Source organism: Ambystoma mexicanum, chromosome 5q, assembly GCF_040938575.1.
Source record: "Ambystoma mexicanum isolate Mex_15411 chromosome 5q, UKY_AmexF1_1, whole genome shotgun sequence".
Lineage (NCBI taxonomy): Eukaryota > Metazoa > Chordata > Amphibia > Caudata > Ambystomatidae > Ambystoma > Ambystoma mexicanum.
In genome coordinates this window covers 410,577,489-410,599,438 of record NC_090933.1, presented here as the reverse complement: position 1 = coordinate 410,599,438, position 21,950 = coordinate 410,577,489, and the positions used below count along the sequence as shown (strand labels likewise).

Here is a 21,950-nt window from a genome sequence, read left to right as displayed (position 1 = left end):
GTCCTGTGTCTGAAATCCTATTCTAGCCCCTCACACCGTAAAAGTAACTCTAAAGTGCTAAGGGTAATGTCACAGTTCCAGGGAATGACTCCCTTCCACAGGTTTCTTTCAACCAAAACAAACGTTCAAAAGAATACCCAAGTTCTTTGCAGCTCAAGAGGATAACTCTCCTCCTCTTGGTGTTGCAATTTATTCCAGGGGAAATGTCTCCCATCCCCAAGTCCTTTTCACATTTAACATAATCCAAAATCTTAGGGGCATGAATCTTCCTCGGGATTCTCTGACACACAAACACCACCAGGTCCCCTGCCAGGTTCTTTCATATAGTTCCTTAATACAATTTTGGTGTGGGTCCCAGACTCGCAAAACACTTGGTATACTCTTCTGCCAAGTTCTCTCATATCTGCATTCACTGCAGTTCGGAATACTTATGGCATGGGTCTTCCTTGGGATTCTTTAACTCACAAATCACCTGGAATACTATCCTGCCACATTCCTTCTTTATGTAGTTCACTTCATACATACCTGGATTTGCTGGTATACTCTCCTGTCAGGTCTTTTAATATTTATTTTATTTCTGTCCTTTCTGCCACACAGTTTTCCCCACATGTACTTTCTAATGGGGCTACAGGTCTCAGAACCATTCGCATGGACTTCCTATTGTGTAATCAAATGTACCAAAGGCCCTATTATGCTGCTCAGGCTTCCCCAGCTCTCACTGTTTCCTAAAATATGAGGTAAGCCCTTAGTAGGGAGAATTCTCATGAATGGCTGATTTCCCTTACCTAAGGAGTCCCTCAGCAGCTTTGCTGGATTTCTAAGATTTCTTTTTTCACCTGGTAAGAGTGTGAGCCTTTTTCCCACTCTTACATGTATTTTGCTGTGTGTGTTTTCACTTTTTGTGTGATCTTGTGCACTGGAGCCTCACCTACTCCATGGCCTCATATTTGTATGTGTGTTACACAGCACCTTCAGTGCAGTGACACAAGTTTGTCTTTGAGACTTCCCACCGACTCCATTTTCTGGGGATGACTACTGTCCCCAGAAAAGGGTAAAGTTGACATTAACTTTACCTTAGTCACTTTAAACCACAGACCCAGTACACCCCATTTTACATGGAGTATTGGAAATGGTTAACTCTTATACCTTTTTGTCTGTGCCTCTTGGAGCATTGTTTTGCTCCCTTTGGATTAAGACTTGGCTGCTGGCAGTGGTATCTACCCTAACTTTTCTACCGCGATTATCTTATATAAACGTGGTATTGTTTTAGGCTATTATATCAGCCTCAAACATCACCCGCTTGACCAAATACATTTTATTTTGTCTCCGGCTGGGTTTATTCGCCATGTCTTGTCTTTCTCGTGTTTTTCTCTGCGCACCAAACCGGGTATGACTCCTTTGTTCGCTGTCTTTTCGCGGGCTTCTGTACAGAAGCCCTCCTTAAGGCGCCTGAAAGTCTAGTTAGGCAGGATGTGAGGAAGGGATCTTCGGACCCCTGCCATGGGTTCCCTTGGTAACCCAAGTCGCACTCCTGTTTGATTGGCTGAGGGGACTGTCCTTGCCAAGACAGCCACCCTGCTGTGTGATTAACAGCCAGGCTGTATGAATGGGGGAAAACTGCATAAAAAGCAGGTCTATGGGACTGGAAAGGCAGAGTCGCCACTGGAATGAAAGAACCAACAAGGAACTGGCAGAAGAGGACCCCTACAACGACTGAACCGCCTGGTGAAGCCCTGCTGCAGGTCCGAATCACCAGAATCCGACGCCAGAGAAGATTCTCCAGGAAACTACTTCCCTTGAGCTGGTGGGACCAACCAGGTCACCCAAACTACAAGCCAGGACCCCTCCTCTGGTCGAATTTTCTGTACAGAGCTACAGTGGGCCGGATAGCCAGGAAGGTCGGACCCTGCTTGGGTTTTAAGGAGCGCACCTTTTATTCGTTGCTTTGCTCTGCTGCTGGTTCCTTCCCTGGGTAGTGCAGGACCCGCCAGTCTTCCTACTTCTTGTCAGTCCGACAGTCGCTTCAGGAACCGTGAGCCTGCAGGGACTACCAGGAACGTCCGCCTCAGCTACAGCTCCCTCTCCACGTTTTAAGGTACTGTGCAAATCCGGTTGTCCGTTTCGTTCAACCGTGGTGAAAGTGTTTGAAATCTTTCTCCAATCCAAGGGCTTGTCCTTCTATTTTCTTTGAAATAACCTGTGTATCAACCAACCTCGCCCAGAAACCGTGCCATGAACTTTACCGCAAACTACCCTGAACTGTGTGATCTTGAGCAAAAGACTTTTGACCCATTGACTTTGGCCATAAGACTTTTCTACCTGATTATATCTCTGCAGTTCCTCTTTTTCAATTGCCCTGAGTACTTACCTGTTGGTTTGGTCTAATTTCTAATAAGTTTGTTTTTCCCTCCCTTTTAAATTGCTGGAGTGCAATTTTGCTCCCACTTCATTTTGTGAGCTTAACTTGTCTGGAATTTAAGGGAAGTCTTGTGGTATATTAAGAGTGTGATTTTTTAGACTGCTTATAATAGCGTACTGTTATACAACTGAAGAGTGAAATAAATGTATATTCTTTTACTTGAAAACCTTGAGTCAGTGTTTGCCTGAATCATAGTAATTGCTGTCCTTGTGTAACTATTTGATACTGCTCACTTACTCTTGAGATAAGTCTGGCTGCTCTGCTACTGCTACCACTATAACTGTGTAGTACAGGCTTATACCAAAGGTGAAATTGTACTGTCACTTGTAGTCTTAATTGTGTGTGGTGTTCCCAAAGGGTACTGCATTTAATTCTGCCTGACAGCCCTCCAAAGTGCCCCGGCGACCTGTCACTGAGCGGGCTCATCGGTTCTCAGCAGCGGTATCAGGGTCCGTCACATCTTCCGTGTCAGTCTATGGCTTGTCATCAGGTCTGTAGAGCGCTTCATTCGCTCGTCAGCATCCGCAAAGCCTCTGGCTCCCCTTGGCAGCTTTTTCTCTTCTCAACATCAGTGCTTTGGCCCGAAAGCTTCTCTGAATGGCGTTCCCAGGGCTGCCACGACTTGGCAAGACCGTCTGATTCGTCCGGCTGTTCCAACTCGCGTCAGAAGCATTGTATCCCCTGCGCCACCAGTCGCGCACTCCCGGCCTTTGTCCTTAACAGTCCTCACCTCAGCTGGGCAAGACGACGACGAACTCCATACTTCTTTACCCAGCATGGGTTTAAACCGTGTCAGGCCAATCGGATTCTTCCAGCTGCTGGACTGCTGGTGTTGGTTCTCATTAGCAGTAATCATCATTGCTCCTTGCCTCTTCCTCGTCTGAGTTTTTGTTTCTTAATTTGTCATCTGATATTGAGGAGTACTGTCAGCCAAATTATCAAGTTGTTCACTAGGATGATGGCAGTATGCCATTAGGGCATGAGGAATGGAAGGAATATCTTTACAAATTAAAAGGGGGACAATGTCATGTCCTCACCCGAGGGTCGCCTCCCCACATGTGGTCCTCCCTCAAATAGCCACCCCCGTAGGTCATGATCAGGTAGCGGCTGCTGTCCCCTGGCCACATCATCAGATTAATCACAACGTCTAAAATGTTTACAGAAGTAAATACTTATTTAAGCAGTCAGTTATACGTTGAAATATCTGGAACTGGGCAAGCCACTATTAAGTGACATCCCAGCAGGTGCCTAAAAAATGTCACTACACTGTAGCTATGAGCAGTTTAGGAATGCAAAAGCTATAAATTATAAGTTACTCACCGTAGTGACTAACATACTCTTAGTCCTTAGTCCCCTTTCCTCCATATTGCATGGGAGTCCCTTCCAAGGGACGGATCCAGAACCTTTTTCACCAGAAAAAAACGTTCTTCCCCTTTAAATTTAGAGGCGCGCAGCGGTGAGGCCCAGGGAGCATGTGCTGCCCTGACTCCGCCCTCCGGCGCCACACCTCAGTCCCCATTGACGCATCGACAATAGATTTAACATTGCCTAATGACACCAGTATTGTTAGGGGAGAGGTTGGTGGGACGTATGGAGGAAAGGGGAGTAAGGACTACGGTGAGTAACTTATAATTGCTCTTACATCCCATCCCCTTTCCCCCATACTGCATGGGCGATTACAACTGAATTTAGCCCTAGGGTGGAGAGGAGACCCTCCTTAAGCAAATAGGTTCCTGAGAACTGCCTGTCCAAAAGCCGCATCAGGTCTAGGGCCGGCATCCAAACAGCAATGCTTACAGAAAGCCGAGTGAGTGGCCCAAGTGGCCGCCCTGCTTATGACTGGCCAAGGGACATGGCGCTGGAATGCGATGGCCGTTGCCTTGGCCCTGACTGGGTGGGCGTGCATGTTGGCTGGAAGCGGCTTGTGCTGGCCCTCGTACGCTTCTTTGATGGCTGCAACCATCCAGCGGGATATGGAGGCCTTGAAGGCCTGATAGCCTGGACTTGAGCCTCCGTAAGTGACAAACAGGGTGTCCGATTTGCGGAAGCCCTTGGTACTGTCCAAGTAACATTTCAGGGCATGCCTGACATCCAGGCAGTGCAGCACTCTCTGCGCTTCGTCCTTGGTATCTGCAAAAAACGTAGGAAGGACCATTTCCTTGTTCAAGTGGAAAGCCGACAGCATTTTAGGCAGAAATGCCAGGTGTGTCGGTAGGACTACTTTGTCCCTGTGGAAGGTAGTGTATGGTTCCGAGGCGACCAGCGCCTGGATTTCGCCGAGTCTGCGAGCCGAGTTGAGGCCGACCAGCAAGGCCATCTTGATGATGACCAGCTTGATGTCTGCGGATGCCATTAGCTCGAACGGTTTGTGCGCCAGGGCGCCCAAGACTATGTTGAGATCCCACACTGGGTGCATACTCTTGATGGGCGGGCAGAGCCTTACGAGCCCCGTCAAATGTTTGACGATAGAATTGGAGGAGGAGAAGATCACCTCCTCCGAATTCCTGTAAACCCTGATGGATGTGAGGTATTTACAGCAGGTCTCCACCTGCACACCCGAGTGGGCGAGGTGGGCCGACAAGGAGAGCACGTAGTCCAAAGTGCATGCCAGGGGGTCGATTTCCTTGAAGTCTGCCGAGTGGCAGAATCTGGTCCATTTACTTTTATACTGGGCCCTGGTAACCTTGCTCCTTGCGCCCTGTATGATTTCCAGATTAGCCTGAGAGAGGTACCACGCTGTGAGGGCTAGTTTCTGTGGAGTGCACTTGTATAAGATCTCCTGAATGATGAGGTCGTTTAGCTACCACTCGTAATTGTCCGCTCCCAACCTGCTAAGTCTGTCCGCCTCCAGGTTGGCTTCCCCCGGGAGGTGGACTGCCATGAGATAGATGTCGTTTTCCAGGGCCCACTCCCACATGCTGATTGCCAGTCTGCACAGAGGAGGGGATCTGGTGCCTCCCTGCTTGTTGACGTAGTACATGCTGGTCGAGTTGTCTGTCTGGATGAGGACAACCTTGTCCCTGAGAAGTGGTAGGAATGCTCTGAGCGCTAGCCAGATGCCGTATAGCTCTAACCAACTGATGTGGTATTCCTTCTCCTGTAGAGTCCAGGTGCCGTTAACCGAGAGATCATCCAGGGTGGCTCCCCAGCCCTCGAGTGAGGAGTATGTGGTGATGGTGGCCTGTGGAGTGGGCGGCCAAAAGGGCTTGCCCATCCGTAGATTGCAGTCCCTGGACCACCATGTTAGGTCCTGGTGGAGAGATGAAGGAAGGAACAAGTTACTTACATGTAAACGTTGTTCTCCAGCATGGGTCTGGCATGGATTCACATGCTCATGAATATTCCCCGTCAGGGTGGGAATCCTCACTAAAGAAAAAAACAGTTTCAGTTTTGTTTCTGAACTGTCTTTCTACTAGTAACCAATCACTGGTCTCCGGGTCATTCTGCCCCCAGCCAATGACTGCCCTCTACCTAAGCCCCTCCTCTGGCAGCCATCTTCAGATTTGGTAGCACGTAATGTGGCAGTAGGATCAAGAGAAGAGCCACAGAGGGGTAGGCAGGAGGGTTTGCATGTGAATCCATGCCAGACCCATGCTGGAGAACAACAGTTACAGGTAATTAACTTGTTCCTTCTCCAGCATGGGGTCTGGCATGGATTCACATGCTCATGAATAAGGAATACATAGCAGTACACATATGCACAACCACGGGAGGTGGCAAGGCTCAACATTAAGCATCTCTTACCTCCTCACCAGGCTCACCTTCAAGCGAACAGGTTGCGCAGTACTGCTTTGCCGCCTCTGAACTCCTCCCTGGAATCCCGGTTGATGCAGTAGAATATCGTGAAGGTGTGCGTCAACCTCCATGTAGCAGCCCTGCAGATGTCCAACAGGGGCACACCAGACAGGAACGCCGTAGTTGTAGCAATCGCTCTGGTCTAATGGGCTCTTGGACGGCCAGGCAACGGTCGGTTTGCCAACCGGCGACAATGGGTGATGCAGCCGGAGAGCCACCTGGAAATGGAAGCTTTGCAGAGGGCCTTTCCTTGGTTCACCGGGCCAAAGTTCACAAACAGCTGTGATGTCTTCCGAAAATCCTTTGTGCGGTCCACGTACAACTTCAGCGCTCTAGCCACATTCAGCGAGTGCAAAGTCCTCTCAGCCGGCGACGAAGGCAACGGGAAGAAAACAGGTAACACCAAGGGCTCGTTGAGATGGAAGTCCAACGGCACCTTGGGCATGAAGGAGGGGTGCGTCCGCAGCACCACCCTCGTCTCGTGGAATGTCAAGTAAGATGGTTTACAAGAAAGGGCCTGAATCTCTCCAACTCATCGTGCTGAAGTGATGGCCACAAGAAACGCTGTCTTCCACGATACAAACTTCAGGAGCGCCGAATGCATAGGCTGGAACGGGGGACCCATGAGCCTAGTCAGCACCACATTGAGCTCCTACACCGGGGTCGGAGCCTTCACTGGCGGGAATGAACGGAAAAGTCCTTTGATTAATTCCTTAACCAGGTGGTGTGACCACAACGACGACCGCCCCGGAGTTCAGGTGTAATGGGAAATAGTCACCAGATGATCCTTGATGGAAGCATGGGCCAACCCTGCCTTGGCCAGCTACAGCAGATACGGCAGCACCTGTGGGGCCGTAATCCGTAAACGGTTGAGTTGCTGTGCACGGCACTAGAAGGCAAACCTCTACCACTTATGGCCTTAGCATTTCAGTTTCAACGACGCCCTGGCCTTGGCAAGCACCTCCTTGCAGTCCGCCAGGAGATCGAATCCACCAAACTTTAGCGCTGCAGGAGCCAGGCCTGCCAGTTCAGCGACCAAGGGTCGTGGTGCAGAATCGCACCTCCTTCCCTGGCGAGAAGATCAGCATCCACCAGAACTTGATTTTAGGGAGAATTCTCATTCTATGGCTAATTTCCCTAACATATAGAGTCCCACAGCAGCTTTGCTGGATTTGAAGGGTTTTGTTTTTTCGCCTGCTAAGAGTGAGACTCTTTTTCCCACTCTTAGACATTTTTGCTATGTATGTTCTAGGCTAGTTTTGTGTTTAATGTCTATGGGGTTTCTCTCACCTCCATTGGAACCATCTTTATTCACATGTGTCACACAGCACCCTCCGTGCCGTGACACAGGGGTGTCGTAGCGAACCCCAAACATAGACTCCATACCCTGGGACTGACTACTGTCTCCCAGGGCATGTAAAGTCCCAATTGACTTTACTAGTCATTTTTTTTTACCTAAACCAGTACAACCCATCTTACTATGGAGGTACGGGAAGGGTTAATAATTTTTCCCCTATGTTCATTTTCGAGCGGGTACCGTACAGTCCCTCTCAAAAGTTTCTGGTTGGTGGCAGTGGTTACTACCATAAATATTCGACCGCAAATATTTTCCTATGGGATTTTCCCATTGTTCGAGGCTACAACATTTTCTGACAGCCTCTAGCATACCGCCGGTGTATTTTAATATTAACTTTACTCCGGTAGGTTTTATTTGCCATAACTTTAATATAACTTCTTTCTCGTGTCTTTCTCTAAAATCCTAACCCAGGTCGGGGATCCTTTGTTCGTCCTTTTGGCGGGCTTCTGCCAAGAAGCCCTCCTTTCGGCGCCACCGAGTCTGGGGTGGGTCATTGTGTGGGAGGGGGAGTAGGACCCCTGGACAGGGTTGCCTCAGCAACCCATGTCACACTCTATCCTGATAGGCTGGAGGGTCTCCCGCCAAGATGACCACTCCACTGTATGAGTGACAGCTAGGCTGTATGAATGGGGCTCTTTTTGCATAAAAGCAGGGTCCTGAGGACTAGAAGAGCAAGACGTCGGCACTGGAACTAAGAAGCCGAAGAGGAGAGAAGCCAAATACACCTGCAACGACTGAACCACCGGTGAAGCCCTGCTGCAGCGTCTCACTACTTTTCTCCACAAGACGAGAGAAGATCATCTGAAAGAGCCTTCTTCCCTTGAGCTGGTGGGGCCAACCAGTTTGCCAATCGCATTCCCGGACCTGCCTTGGTCGAATCGCCAGTACCCTGTACTCGGAGGCCGGATAGACAGGCACCAGTCCACCCGGACCGCGATTTAAAGGAGTGTACCTTTTATTCGTCGGGCAGCACCTCAGCTGGTTTCATCCCTGGGTAATGCAGTAACTCGAACCTTCCTCCACGACGAGAGCATCTCCCTCTGCTGGATCCCCTGAACTGCAGGAACTACCAGGAACAACCAGAAACAACCGCCACCGCAGGAGCCACTTCTTCATTTCAAAGGTACATTGTTCCATCAGACCGTCCTTTCTTCGTGGTAGAGCTAAAGGTGTTTAAAATCCTTTACCTACCTGTTGAGTTGGCCGCCCCTCTCTCTTAACATTGTCTTTCACCTTCTGCATCCACCTTTTCAAAATCGTTAGCCAAAGACTTGACTGCAGCTACAAGAACATTTTGCTCCTGGGCCCTTGGCCTGTACCACTGACTCTGGCACAGGCCTACTGACTCTGGCTAAATTTGTTAGAACTGCCTTCTCTAGATTGCTTCTCAACTAGAACTGTGTGATGCACCTGCTTCTTATAACCACCCTTTCCCTCCCCACTTCTAAACCTTGTGAAATGCCATTTTGCTCAGTTTTCATTTAAGTATTTTCTATACTGATGCACTATCTTGCTTAAACTGGTTCACAAACTTATGGGAAGTGTTGCTAGGGTGTGTAAGAAGACATTTCTGTATAACTTGTGCTTTCCCTCCCTTGTGAGAAATTGCTAGAGTGCCATTTGTGTTTGGTTTGCACGGTGCCGTTTTGCTCAGTTTTCACTCTTGCGCAAACTTGTCTACGATTTAATTAGGGAGTCGTGTACACTTTCTTTGACCGAATTTAACTTGCTTAATAACTGTGATAGATGTGTTTAACTAGAAGTGGATAAAATAAATATATATTCTTTTTTTACTACAAAGGTTTGGTCAGTGTTTCCTTGTTCCATAGTACTGAAGGCCTATTGTGTAAACCCTGAATACTGCTCATCTCCCTCTTGAGATAAGTCTGACTGCTCAGCCACATCTACCAACTAAATCTTTGTTGTACAGACTGATACCAAAGGGGATTTATTGCTCTCACCTGTAGTCTGAATCTTCTGTAGTGCTCCCTAAGGGAACTGCACAGGATTCTGCCTAACACTTGACTGGAGGGGACGCCTACATGTCCAGAAGGTCCGGGTACCATATCTGCCATGGCCACGCCGGTGCAAAGAGGATCATCCTGTACCGGGACCGTCTGAGTTGACTGATGAGTCGCAGAAGCAATGGCAACGGGGGAAACGCATAGAGGAACAGGCCGTCCCAGGGGAAGGAGAATGCATCCCCCATGCTTCCGGCGGGGGGAACCTGCTGGCAAACCTCCAGCACTTGGTGTTCGTCGCCGTCGCTAACAGATGTATCTGGGGATTGCCCCATCGTCGGAACAGTAGGTCTACCTGGTCCTGCCGAAGCTCCCACTCGTGGCAAGAGCGCAGCTCCCTGCTGAGTAAGTCGGCGACAGTGTTCTTCACTCCTGCCAGATGAGAGGGTACCAGGAACATCCTCTGGGCGAAGGCCCAGTGCCAGAGATCCTGCGCTTCCATGGAGAGATCTGGTGCCTCCCTGCTTCTGAATGTAGAACATTGTGGTGGTGGTGTTGTTGAAGACCCGCACCACCTTGCATTTGAGGGACGGAAGGAATGATCTGAAGGCCCAAAGCACGGCCTGGAGCTACAGGACATTGATGTGCAACAACTTCTCCTCCGGTAGCCAAAGGCCTCTTGTGTGGAGATTTCCAGTGCGCGCGCCCCATCCCTCCAGGGAGGCGTCCGTCATCAATTCAAAGGGAAGGGCTTTGAATTGATAGTGCCGACCCTGGACCACAAAGCGAATCTTCTGAGACTTGATATATCTGTTAAGGCGGCGTAGATCTAGGATGGCGTCCAGCACCCAACGGTCAACGGAGATGGACTTGCACACACCGACGAAGTTCGCCAGCCGGCCTCCCACCGGGATGCTTGCGTGGGGGCCCGGCGTCACGCCCGGTTCAATCCTGCTTCGTTGCGGACAACCCACTCTGGGATCCTTGGCTACGGCAACAATTTCCTCTGGCTTTGCTGCGGCCCCTGTAGGCTTCCTGGGCCGAGGAACGGGATGGTTGGCGGTACAACGAGAAGTTGCCACTGAATCCTTCGGCTGCGCCCTGTGACTTGTCTCCAGATGCCCGAAAGGACGGGCGTCGTTGCTGGAGTGTGCCCAAGGCACGGGCCGTCTCGGAGTCTGCCTTGATGGCCTGCAGTGACTCGTCCACTGTCTTGCCGAACGAGTTGTCCCCGTCGAAGGGCATGTCCAATACCCTTGTCTGGACGTCCTGACAGAAGTTGGTGGCCTTGAGCCAACCATACCGGCGAAGGCAAACGCTGTTGCCCATCTGGCAGAACCTGGTGTCCGCGATGTCCGTGACAACCGTGATTGCATGGTCCGAGCCACCTCGCCTTCTTGTAGAATTAAGGGCCTCCGCCCTCTTGTCGTCCGGGAGAAAGTCAAGGAGAGGGGCGATTTTAAACCACAGCTCCCTGTCGTAGCAGGCCACGATGGCGAGAGCGTTGGCCGCCTAATGGTCGTCGCTGCCGACGAGATGACCCGACGTCCCATGGTGTCTAGCCTCTTTCCCTCGCCGTCCGGTGGGGAAGTGGAAGCCGATGCCGCCGACCCTGCAGATATCTTGCTTGCAGCCGCCGATACCACCGAGTCTGGGGTTGTGCTCGGAGGCACTTCGGTGCAGAGTCTGGAACCCGGTATTTTTTCTCGTACCGGTCTCTCTTCGCCGGGGTCGAGGATGGGTTTTTCAGTAGGGACAGCCCGTCGTCCCAAATGTCATCTAACAGTGGGATTGAGAGCATGGTCTTCCTTTTGGCCTCTTGTCGCTGGTAAAGGAAACCTTCCTTCCTCCTTTTCCTCGGGGTTAAGCAGATCATGGCTTGCAAGGAGCCAATCTCGTCGGGGGGGTGGGGGGGGGAGAAGCCCTGGGTACCGGTGACGGGAGATCTGTTCTGTCATCGTCGCCTGTACCCGCCGTCGCTGTATCCGTCTCGTCCCTCTGCGGAGGGGACCGAGGGGAGGGATGGTACGGGGAGGAGGGTGAACTCGTCTCCTCTTAGCTGGTGAATCCTCTGACGGTCCAGGCGCCGGCTTGCCTGTCGGCGTGGGCAGTCTGGTCCGTATCTCCATGCACAGGATGTGCAGAGCCTGTAGGATGTCCTCCGACCTGTCCGTCGGTGGAGGAGGAAGTTGCAACGGGAGTGTAGGGAGTGGCGTGCGGTCCGGCTCATGCCCGCCCTGCCGTTCCTCGTCGGTTCCCTCGTTGCTCTCTCCATCTGCCTCGTCGGGTCCTTCCCGTAGGGTCCAGCCTCATCGCCCATCTTCTCAGGCACTGTCAGACCTGAAAGCTCCCAATCGGAAGAGATCTCCGAATCTAGCTTGACCACTGCGCCCCCCGCCCTCCTTCTCAGCCAGGGGCGACGGTCTCGGGGAGATGGTCGACATCTTCACAGCAGTCTTCTCAACGGGCACAAATGACTATTCTCTCTGGGCGGGTAGGGAAACTCTTGCCTTTGTGGATGTCCCCTGGGAACCCGCATCCGCGGCCTTCGCCAGTGACGCCACCACTCCTTCAATAGAAGGAGTGGTGAACCTGGGCCTTCACGACATTGGGCGCGTCTGAGGCCTTCACCGTGGGGGAAGGGTCAACGCCTCGCTCCCCCTTGGCTTTCTCCGTCGGAGTCTATTGCGCCTTCTCCCGAAGCTTCCCCGGTTGCTCTGACTTTCTTCTCTTCGCCGAGCCAGAGTGTTGGCTCGTGGTTGATGGCATCGGCAATGCTGCGCCCAGCCTGGCTACCGGGGAGCCCGTACAAACGGCGCTTTGCCTTCTGTTGGGCCCCCGTCGCCGCAGCGCCCTCAAAGGTCTTAGAAGACCGCTCAGATTTCTCCTTGGGAGAAGTATGTTGCCGGGGCTCACCTGCCACCGGGTTCTTTGTCTCCAGCAACTAAGAGAGCTGCTTGCAACAGTCCTTCATGGTGCGGGCGGACATGTCCTTGCAGAACGCACAGGCTTCCTCCACGTGCAATTTGTCCGAGTGTAGGCAGTAAAGGCCCAGGGGAGTGCCCATCCTCCAGGAAAACATTCCATAGTCCACATCCTGGGCAGTTCCTGAACAGACGCGTCGAGTCTGCTTTATCTTCGGTCATGTCCACGCGGGGTAGGCCTCAAGAAACATCTGGAAACCTCAAAGAAGCAAAGTTCGCCGAAAATTTGCCCTTGAGGGGCATAGAAGCTTCCGAAAATGGGACCCCATTAATGGGATAATGAATCGGTGGAGCTTGAGGCTCAATTGACTGAAAAAAATAGAGAAAACTCTTTGAAAAAATGCAATACGCAGTAAAAGTTTGAGAGCTATACATGAACGTGTGGTAAAAATCTGAAGATGGCTGCCAGAGGAGGAGCTTAGGTAGAGGGCAGTCATTGGCTGGGGGTAATATGACCCAGAGACCAGTGATTGGTTACTAGTAGAAAGACAGTTCAGAAACTAAATTGAAACTGATTTATTCTTTACCGAGGATTCCCAGCCTGATGACTGGGAATATTCATGAGCATGTGAATCCATGCCAGACCCCATTCTGGAGAACGTTGATCCTCTCGGATTGAGAGCCCCGCTCCTGTTTACATGAGGCCGCGAAGTGCAGGTGAATCCTCCTCATCCTCAGTCTTGTGTGTAGGACCGCTAATAGGACTGCCGCCAAGAGACCCAGAAGATGCTGGTACCACCAAGCCGAGGTCACCTCTCTGCTGAGGAAGTGGGTGGTGGCCCTCTTGATGGCTGAGATCTTGTACTCCGACGGAAATACGTTCTCGGAGCACGTGTCCCAGATGAGGACCATGAATGTCAGAGTCTGCGTGGGCTGCAGCTGCAACTTCTTGAGATTGATCGAGAAGCCCAGATCGTGCAGCGTGTTTATAAGGGCATGGGAGTAGTGGTGAACCGCTTCCGGAGATGTAGCCCTGACGAGCAAGCATCGAGGTATGGGTAGATGTGGAGGCCCTGCACTCTGAGGAGGGCAGCCACTGCATTCATGAGCCTGGTAAAGACCATGGATTCAGAGTTGAGCGCAAAAGGAAGGACCTGAAAATGGTAGGCCATGATCCTGAACCGAAGGAAAGACCGATGGGGCTGCCAAATTGGGACGTGTAGGTACGCGTCCTTCAGATCCAGGGAGCACATCCAGTCTCCCTTGCACCCTTGCACAATGTCTCAGCTATAAAAGCTGGTGTAAGCATCTTGAATTTTTGCGGGGTAAGGAGAGGTTGAGAGTGGCAAGGTCCAGCACAACTCTCAGGTCTGCCTGGTTCTTCTGAATGGTGAAAATCCTGGAGTAAAAGCCCAAGTCTCGCTGGGAGGCTGGGACTTCCTCCACTGCCTGGCTCTCTACGAGCGACCGGATCTCCACCAGAAGAGTTGCCGTCCCAACTTGAGGTAGTGGAGGGGAGGAGAGACTGGGATGGGTAGGCGGTACCCCGTGGATACTACGGAGAGGATCCTAGAGTCCGCAAAATTCTGGCACCAGAAATGTGCATGGAGAGCAAGCCAGCCCCCACTGGAGACATGTGGACCCAGAGGGACGTGTCATGCCTTCTTTCCCTCAGCAGCTGTCACGGAGGAGGGGGACTGAAAAAAACCCTTACGCCTCCCCCCACCTCCTTTTTGTTGCTTGTGCTGGTTCTGAGACGGCGAGAGGCCAGGCTGCCTGGATCTCTGTTCCTGGAAGCCGCAGAACCCTCTGTAGGTATGCCCCCTGTCGGAGCACTGCTGTGATTGGGTGTACGACTTGGGCGTGGTCTTTGTCAAGATGGATAAAGACTTGGCCGTTTGTGAGCTGTTTTTCTTCTTGTCCAGCTCATCGTCCGGGGTGGAATGGAAGAGCCCCCCCGTCCCCTCGAACGGTAGATCTAATATGCGTTCCTGGACGTCAGGGTTGAATTTCGTTGCCCGGAGCCAAGCTGTCCTTCTCATGTCCGTGGCGATACAGATGGCATGGCCAGAGCTTTCAATATGGGCCACAGTGGATTCCATGAGATCCTGTGCCGCCAGCTTGGCCTCAACCAAAACGTGATTGGCTTTGCGTAGGGAGTTCCCGGAGGAAGTCTGCAATTTCTCGCCATAACCTTTGGTTAGCGCCAGCTAGCATCGCATCAGCGTTGGCGTTGGCCTGATGAAGATGCAAGGACGTGTTGGAATACAGCTTCTTCCCGTATGCCTCCAAAATCTTCTCCTCCTTGCCTAGCAGCGTCACGGAGGAGGAGGCTGAGGACGACTGCGGCTTGGAGTATAGTAATGCCGCAGTGATCACCGTGGAGTGTGGCTGAGGGGGGGCCGATAGCAAGAGTGTATCCGCCTCCATCTGCCTGTACTTGGCGTCGATTGACCGGCTGGACCGAGTGAGGCTTGAGCCAACCCTTCTTGGCCAGAGAGATTACATCGGTTTGCAGTGGAATCCCCATTTTGGCAGAGAGGCGTTGCCTGAGGACTTCAGCCAGAACCTCCTCTGCCGGCTGCTCAGTCTCGGGTTGGGGTAGGCCCAGGTACTCCGTCAGCCCTGCAAGACGTTTGTGGAAGGCCCTGGCTGAGGATGGCATGTCCAGATCCTCCTCCTCATCTGTATCCTGTGGATCAAAAGGATCCTGCGGAGGTGGAGGAGTAGCTAGAGCCAGAGGCTGGGGTACAGCGACTGCGGCCGGAGGCTGAGGCTGGAACGGAACCGAGGAATCGTCTGGGGAGCCAGGGACGCTTACAGAGGCGCTTGTGGTGCTGCTTGCATCGTAGGGAGGACTTCCCTGATGGCGTCCATGAGGATAACCCCCATCCGAGGTGACTTCATGAGCCCGAGGAACCTCTCAAAGAACCCCTCTTCCGGAGAGGTGGTAGGGGGTACTGACGGGGTAACCGGGAGCTGCTGGAGCCGCTGCATACCCTGCCCGTATGGACGCAGTGGGAAGCTGCCCTGCGCATAAGAAGGATAGGTTGTAGGCCACGTACCTGGTTGAGGCCAGTCCCACCTTGACACTCTTTCTTCGCCGAACTCCTGGAATGGCATCCGACGGATGCCTCTGTCTGGCACAGCGGCTATCTTGTCGAGCTGCATGCCACATGCCTGCGACATGTTGTTCGGCTCGCTGGGCCCAGCCTCCTCCAAGACTCTTGCGTGTGGATCACAAGGCCTACCCTGCTCCTCGGGCCTAGGCCCGGTAGGTGTGACAATCTCAACCCGGGGGTCGGTAGAGCTGCGTTTAGACACCCCCTCAGACGTGTTGCCGGTACTAGGGCGTAGCCCCTCGGCCATATTGCCGGTACAAGGGCGGAGCCCCTCAGATGATAATCCGGTACAAGAACCTTCCGGTTCCTCAACACTGCCACCGGGAGGATCCAAGGATCCCTCGGCCCAAAGGCCGGTAGCTACAGCAGCATCGGTGCACGTGCTGGTACAAGGACCTGAGTGGTCCCACCCCCGCGGGAGAGTCCTTGGAAAGAAGAACAAGTTACTTCTTACCTTGTAACGTTCTTTCGACGGGATGTTCCTCCGACGTATTCCTCACCTTAGATATCTCCTTCCAGCTGTGCTGGCCTCGGAAATTTTTTTCTCTAGAGGGCGCTGCGCGTTGACGTCCTCCGAGTTGATGTCCCTCGACAGCCGCCATATCGACGTCGACGTCATCCTGCCTATAAAGGCCGCGCGCAGCGTCCGTTGCTCAGTTCCGTTTTGTAGCCCACAATAATACTTTCTGGACTAGACTAATCACCCTGAAGGAGCGTAAGCTGCAACAACACGGGAAGTAGAACTGCGGGGATGGATGCGAGGGCCGATGAGGAATACGTCGGAGGAACATCCCGTCGAAAGAACGTTACAAGGTAAGAAGTAACTTGTTCTTCGAAGGGATTGTGTCCTCCGACGTATTCCTCATCTTAGATAGGCTCCCATAGCAGTATTCTATTATTGGAGGAGGGAGTACTGACTTCACGCTGTCTTCTATTGATGAATAGAATGCAGTACAGCCCTTCCAAACCTAGTCTCTTGACTGGAGGAGGAATCCAAATTGTAAAAACGTGTAAAGGTATAGACAGACGACCATGTAGCGGCCGCACAGATGTCTTTAACCGGCACGCCTCTTTTGAGGGCCGATGAAGCTGCAATACCTCTGTTCGAATGAGCCCTAAGGTTTTGAGGGGGCTCTTTCCCTGCCAGTTTATAACATTCCAGAATGGCTAGAATGATCCATCTGGAAATGGTCTGCTTAGTTATTGGTAACCCCAGCTTGTGACCTGCGTAACCTACAAACAGCTGGTCTGCCTGTCTTATCCTGGCTAGTCTACTGATGTAAAAACTTAAAGCCCTTCTAGGGTCTAGCCTGTGTAACCTCTCTTCCTCTTTCCCCGGGTGAGGACGATAGAAAGATGGTAGGGTAATCTTCTGAGTGATATGGAATTCAGAAACCACCTTTGGGAGGAAATTAGGCTTCACTTGCAGGACAACTTTGTCTTTGTGAAATATTGTGTGAGGGGGTTTACAAGAAAGAGCTTGTAATTCGCTCACCCTTCTAGCAGATGTAAATGCTATTAATAAAACAGTTTTGAGGGTAAGGAATCTTAACGAACAAAAATGGAGTGGTTCGAAAGGTATGCCCATCAGGAAAGTTAGTACTAAGTTTAAATCCCATAGGGGAACTTGGAATGGTCTTGGGGGATAAACATTGGTTAACCCCTTTAGAAACTGTATTACCAAGGGTAATTTGAAATAGGATGGTTCTTCCGCAGTGCGCTTAAAGATGGATAGCGCTGCGAGATAGCCCTTAATGGTGGCAACTTGAAGGCCTGAATTCACCAAATATAGAAGGAAGGACAAAACCATTGGTGTACCACATGAAAAAGGGTCGATATTCTGTTCTCTACACCAGTTGCAAAATCTGTTCCAACGGCAGCGGTATAAAGACTTTGTCGCTGGCCTCCTTGCCGAAAGCAACACCTCCATATCATCATCAGGGAGGTCCCAATCCTTGTACCTCAACCTTTCAGAAGCCAAGCGTGAAGGTTGAGGGTTTTGATGTCTGGATGGAGAACCTGACCTCCCTTCTGTGAGAGTAGGTTCTCTCTGAGTGGAAGTCGAATTGGAGGGCAGATGGACAAGTCTAGAAGGTCCGGGTACCACGTTCTCCTGGCCCAATCCGGGGCAATTAGGATCATGGTTCTCCGGAATCTTCTCAACCTCCTGATCATTTGAGGAATGACAGGGACCGGTGGGAACGCGCACAGAAGCGGAAACTCCCAGTCCACTATGAACGCGTCTTCCAGAGCTCCTCTCGGAGGAAATTCCCTTGAGCAGAACAGATCGCATTTCCTGTTGACGCTGGTGGCGAACAGATCCACCTGAGGGGTTCCCCAAAGGGCGAACATCTCTTGAAGGACTTCCTGAGCTAGTTCCCACTCGTGGGAGACTGTGCTCTGCCTGCTCAGAGCGTCCGCTGTCAAGTTCTTCTCTCCGGCTAGGTGAACTGCCGATAGAGAGATTCCTTCTTGGATTGCCCAAAACCAGAGCTGCATCGCCTCTCTGCACAGGGGTAGTGATCCTACGCCTCCTTTTGTTGAGGTAATGCATGGCCACTGTGTTGTCCGTCATTATCAGGACGTTTTTCCCTTGTACAGCTGGCAGGAACGCCTTCAGCGCAAGTCTGATGGCTCTCAGCTCTAACAGGCTGATATGTAGTCTGGACTCCGATGGAGACCAACGACCGCTGATGGTCAAGTCGTTGGCGTGGGCTCCCCACCCCGTGAGTGAGGCATCCGTGACTACTGTTATCTCCAGCCAGGGTTGCCAAAAATGTTCTCCTTTCAGAATGTTCTCCTGATAGGCCCACCACTGAAGGTCTCGAGCCACCCTGTCGGGAACCTGAAGAAGATCTGTCATTCTCCCTGAGAATTGTGACCACTGAGTCCTCAGTGCCCACTGGAGGGATCTCATTCTCAGGCGAGCCTCTGGCACTAGGAAAATGCAGGATGGCATGAGGCCTAGCAACCTCAAAAAGTCGAAGGCTGGGAGACGTTGGGCATTTTGAAACTTGGTAACCATCTGTAGAATATCTTGAGCCCTCACCTCTGGTGGCGAGACTTTTCCCAGGGAAGTGTCCAGGATCGCTCCTATGAACTGGAGTCTCTGCGATGGTATCATTTGTGACCTCTTTAAATTGAGGGAGAAGCCCAGTCTGTGAAGGGAGTGGCACACGTGATTTAGTTGGATCTGAGCTTGTTCCGAAGAGACAGCCCTGATCAACCAATCGTCCAGGTAGGGGTAGACATGAATCCCTTCCCTCCTTAGACTTGCCGCCACTACCGACATTAACTTGGTGAAGACCCTCGGGGCGGATGTCAGCCCAAATGGCAGCACTCGAAATTGATAGTGAGAGTTGCCAATTGCGAACCTCAGGTATTTCCTGTGTTTGAGATGGATAGGCACATGGAAATAAGCGTCCTGAAGGTCCAGAGATACCAACCAGTCCTGGAACTGAAGGGCCTGGAGGATCTGAGAAAGAGTGACCATCTTGAATTTGTCTTTTCTGAGGAATTTGTTCAATTCTCGCAAGTCCAGGATGGGTCTCAGTCCTCCGTCTTTCTTTGGAATGAGAAAGTAAGGGGAGTACCAGCCCTTGTTCCTCTCCGCTACAGGTACCGGTTCTATGGCACCTTTCTCTAGCAGGTCCAAAATTTCCTGCAAGAGGAGCGGATCTGGAGCTTTCTGAGAGCAGATCCCCGGTGGATGACTCTGAGGTATGCGTAGGAGAGGCAGGCAGTAACCTTGGGCAACTGTTTCCAATGCCCAAGCATCTGACGTGATAGCCTGCCATTCCGCCAGATGTTGAGTCAACCTGCCTCCTACAGGTGTCCTGTGAGGGAAGTCCTCAGAGTGGTTTTGGGGCGGCTGATGCAGATGCCGATGGTAAAGAGGCACCTGCTGTTGCTGCGGCCTTTGAATATCTACCCCGTCCACCTCGGGTAGTTCTTCTTTGTCCCCTTTGAGTCGGTCGTCCTCTACCTCTTCCGAATGCGGAGTAGAAGCGAAAGGACTTGCCTCTCGCAGAGGTTCCTGTGGGACGAAAAGGTGTCTGACGGATTGCAGCGCCTAGGGATTTTGCTGCTGCTTTTGAAGTTTGCAGTTTTTCTAAACTGTCATCCGCCTTTTTCCCAAACAAAGAAGAGCCATCGGATGGCATGTTCAAGAGCCTGGCTTGCACATCTGGGGCAAAACCAGACTTTCTCAACCAAGCAAATCTCCTGGTTGTTGTACTTGCCGCCATTGCTCTGCTGATACTGTCAGCCGAATCAATGCCCGTCTGGAGGGATTCGCACATAGCGTCTTTACCGTCCTGTATGATATTCAGGAACGCCTCCCTTTCTTCTCCCTCCGGGATGCAGTCAGCCGCTGTAGAAGCACACTCCCAAAGTGTATGGCTGAATCTAGCAGGGGTGCAAGTAGCATTCACAGATTTTAACGCCATGCTACATGCCGAAAAAACTTTCTTTGCCATAGCATCATATTTTTTATCGTCCCTGTCCTGTGGGACGGTAGGATAAGCCGTCTTGACATCGGTAGAAGATGCTGCCTGTACCACCAGACTCTCTGGGGATGGGTGTTTTGACAAAATCTCCGGGTCTGTAGAGGATACCCTGTATTTTGTAGACAGTTTTTTATTTACTGCCGGGACGACATCTGGGGTTTCCCAGTTCGTCATAATCTTCCTCTGAAGAGCTTTATGGAAAGGCACCACAGGATCCTCCTGTGGGCCTTTATCAAGAATATCCGTGAGGTCATCTTGTTGGAAAGATTGTGAAGGTGCAGATCACCCCATAAACTCTGTGATCCTGGCCATTAAGGCTCTATAGGGGGTTTCAGCATGCTCCCCTGGGTCTGGCCTAGCAAACTCCACCTCAGGGGAAGTGTCTAACCCACTTGCCTCATGTAAGGAATCATGAAGATCCTTTAACCTGCGTTCTTCAGAGGAAAATTCCTCTCTAATTGGGGTTACAGGTCCCTGCAACTCAAATGTGTCTTCCTGTTCAGACAATTCACCCTCTTCCAAAATTGAGGACATAGTTCTCAATTGTTCTGAACTCAAAGGGTGTAAATCCCATTTCCAAGGCAGAGGGTGCCGAACTTGTCATTATCGGCCTCGAAAACGTTGATGTCGTCGACGCCGAAGGCTTCGAGCGTGGCGTCGAAAACAAAGGCGGAGGCCTCGATGACCTCGACCGAATTGGGATTCTACTCGACAATCTCGAAGCCATCGTCATCGAGGACCTGGGGATAGTCACTGGGTGTGTCGTGACCGTGACTTTTCTTGGCGTCGACGCCGGTGTCGAAGCTGGCGTCGAGTCGACAGACCCGTGTGTCGAAGGTCCGTTCGACAACGGCGTCGAAGACACCGACCTCGGCGTCGACGGAACCCTCGTCGACGGAACCTTCGAGGAAGGTTTGGAGGTCATAGTCCTACTCGAGGGTTCGAGACGCACTCGAGAGGTTTCCTTCGCCGGGTACTGCGACTCGCGGCGTTTTTGACCTTCGGGTCTTTCGACCAGAGCATCGCTCTCGGCAGTCTTCGAGGGGGTCGAGGCCGCTTTCTCGAAGACGCTCATCATATTTTTGCGGAATTCCTCCCATTCAGCCCGGGAACTATGTTTCGTGGGGCAAGGGATTCTTTTTGGCGATACAGAGGAAGACGGAGAAGGGGATCTTCGACGTCTCCTCTTCGAGTGCTTCGATCTCGAGGAGTGATGGGACCCACTCCGAGACCTGGAGCGCGAATGGTGACGAGGAGACGAATTTCTCGACTTCGTCGACGAAGAAGAAGCTTTAAAAGTCTTACCTTTCTCCAGCTTCCCCCTACGCTCCTTCAGGGCCTTAGCTGTCATGGACATACAGTCCTCGCACTCCGAACAATGGTGTTCAGCTCCCAAACACCACAGACAAACTCTGTGAGGGTCAGTCAGCGACATCTTTTTTCCACAATCTCGGCATTTTTTGAAGCCGGATCGAGGATTTGTCGGTTCTGACGAGGAAGCCATCGAGTACGGATCGAATAACTCGAGGTAAATAGGTTTAATCTGACAAGAACTGAGCAACGGTATTCCGAGGCACTGAGTAAGCGCGGAAAAACGGAACTGAGCAACGGACGCTGCGGGTGGCCTTTATAGGCAGGATGACGTCGATGTCGATACGGCGGCTGTCGAGGGACATCGACTCGGAGGACGTCGACGCGCAGCGCCCTCTAGAGAAAACATTTTCCGAGGCCAGCAGAGCTGGAAGGAGATATCTAAGATGAGGAATACGACGGAGGACACAATCCCTTCGAAATCTCCTTTGCGGGGTGCGATGGAAAATTGCGGCCCTACCTTGGGCCTGGCTCGTTGTTTCACGAAGTTCTG

The 21,950-nt window shown here is 51.7% G+C and overlaps 1 protein-coding gene across 3 annotated transcripts in view; it reads right to left on the bottom strand.

The window, feature by feature from the left end:
- Window positions 1–21,950, bottom strand: part of RBBP8 (RB binding protein 8, endonuclease) — a 2,310,314-nt gene that overhangs the window by 863,638 nt on the left and 1,424,726 nt on the right. The window lies entirely within an intron of this gene.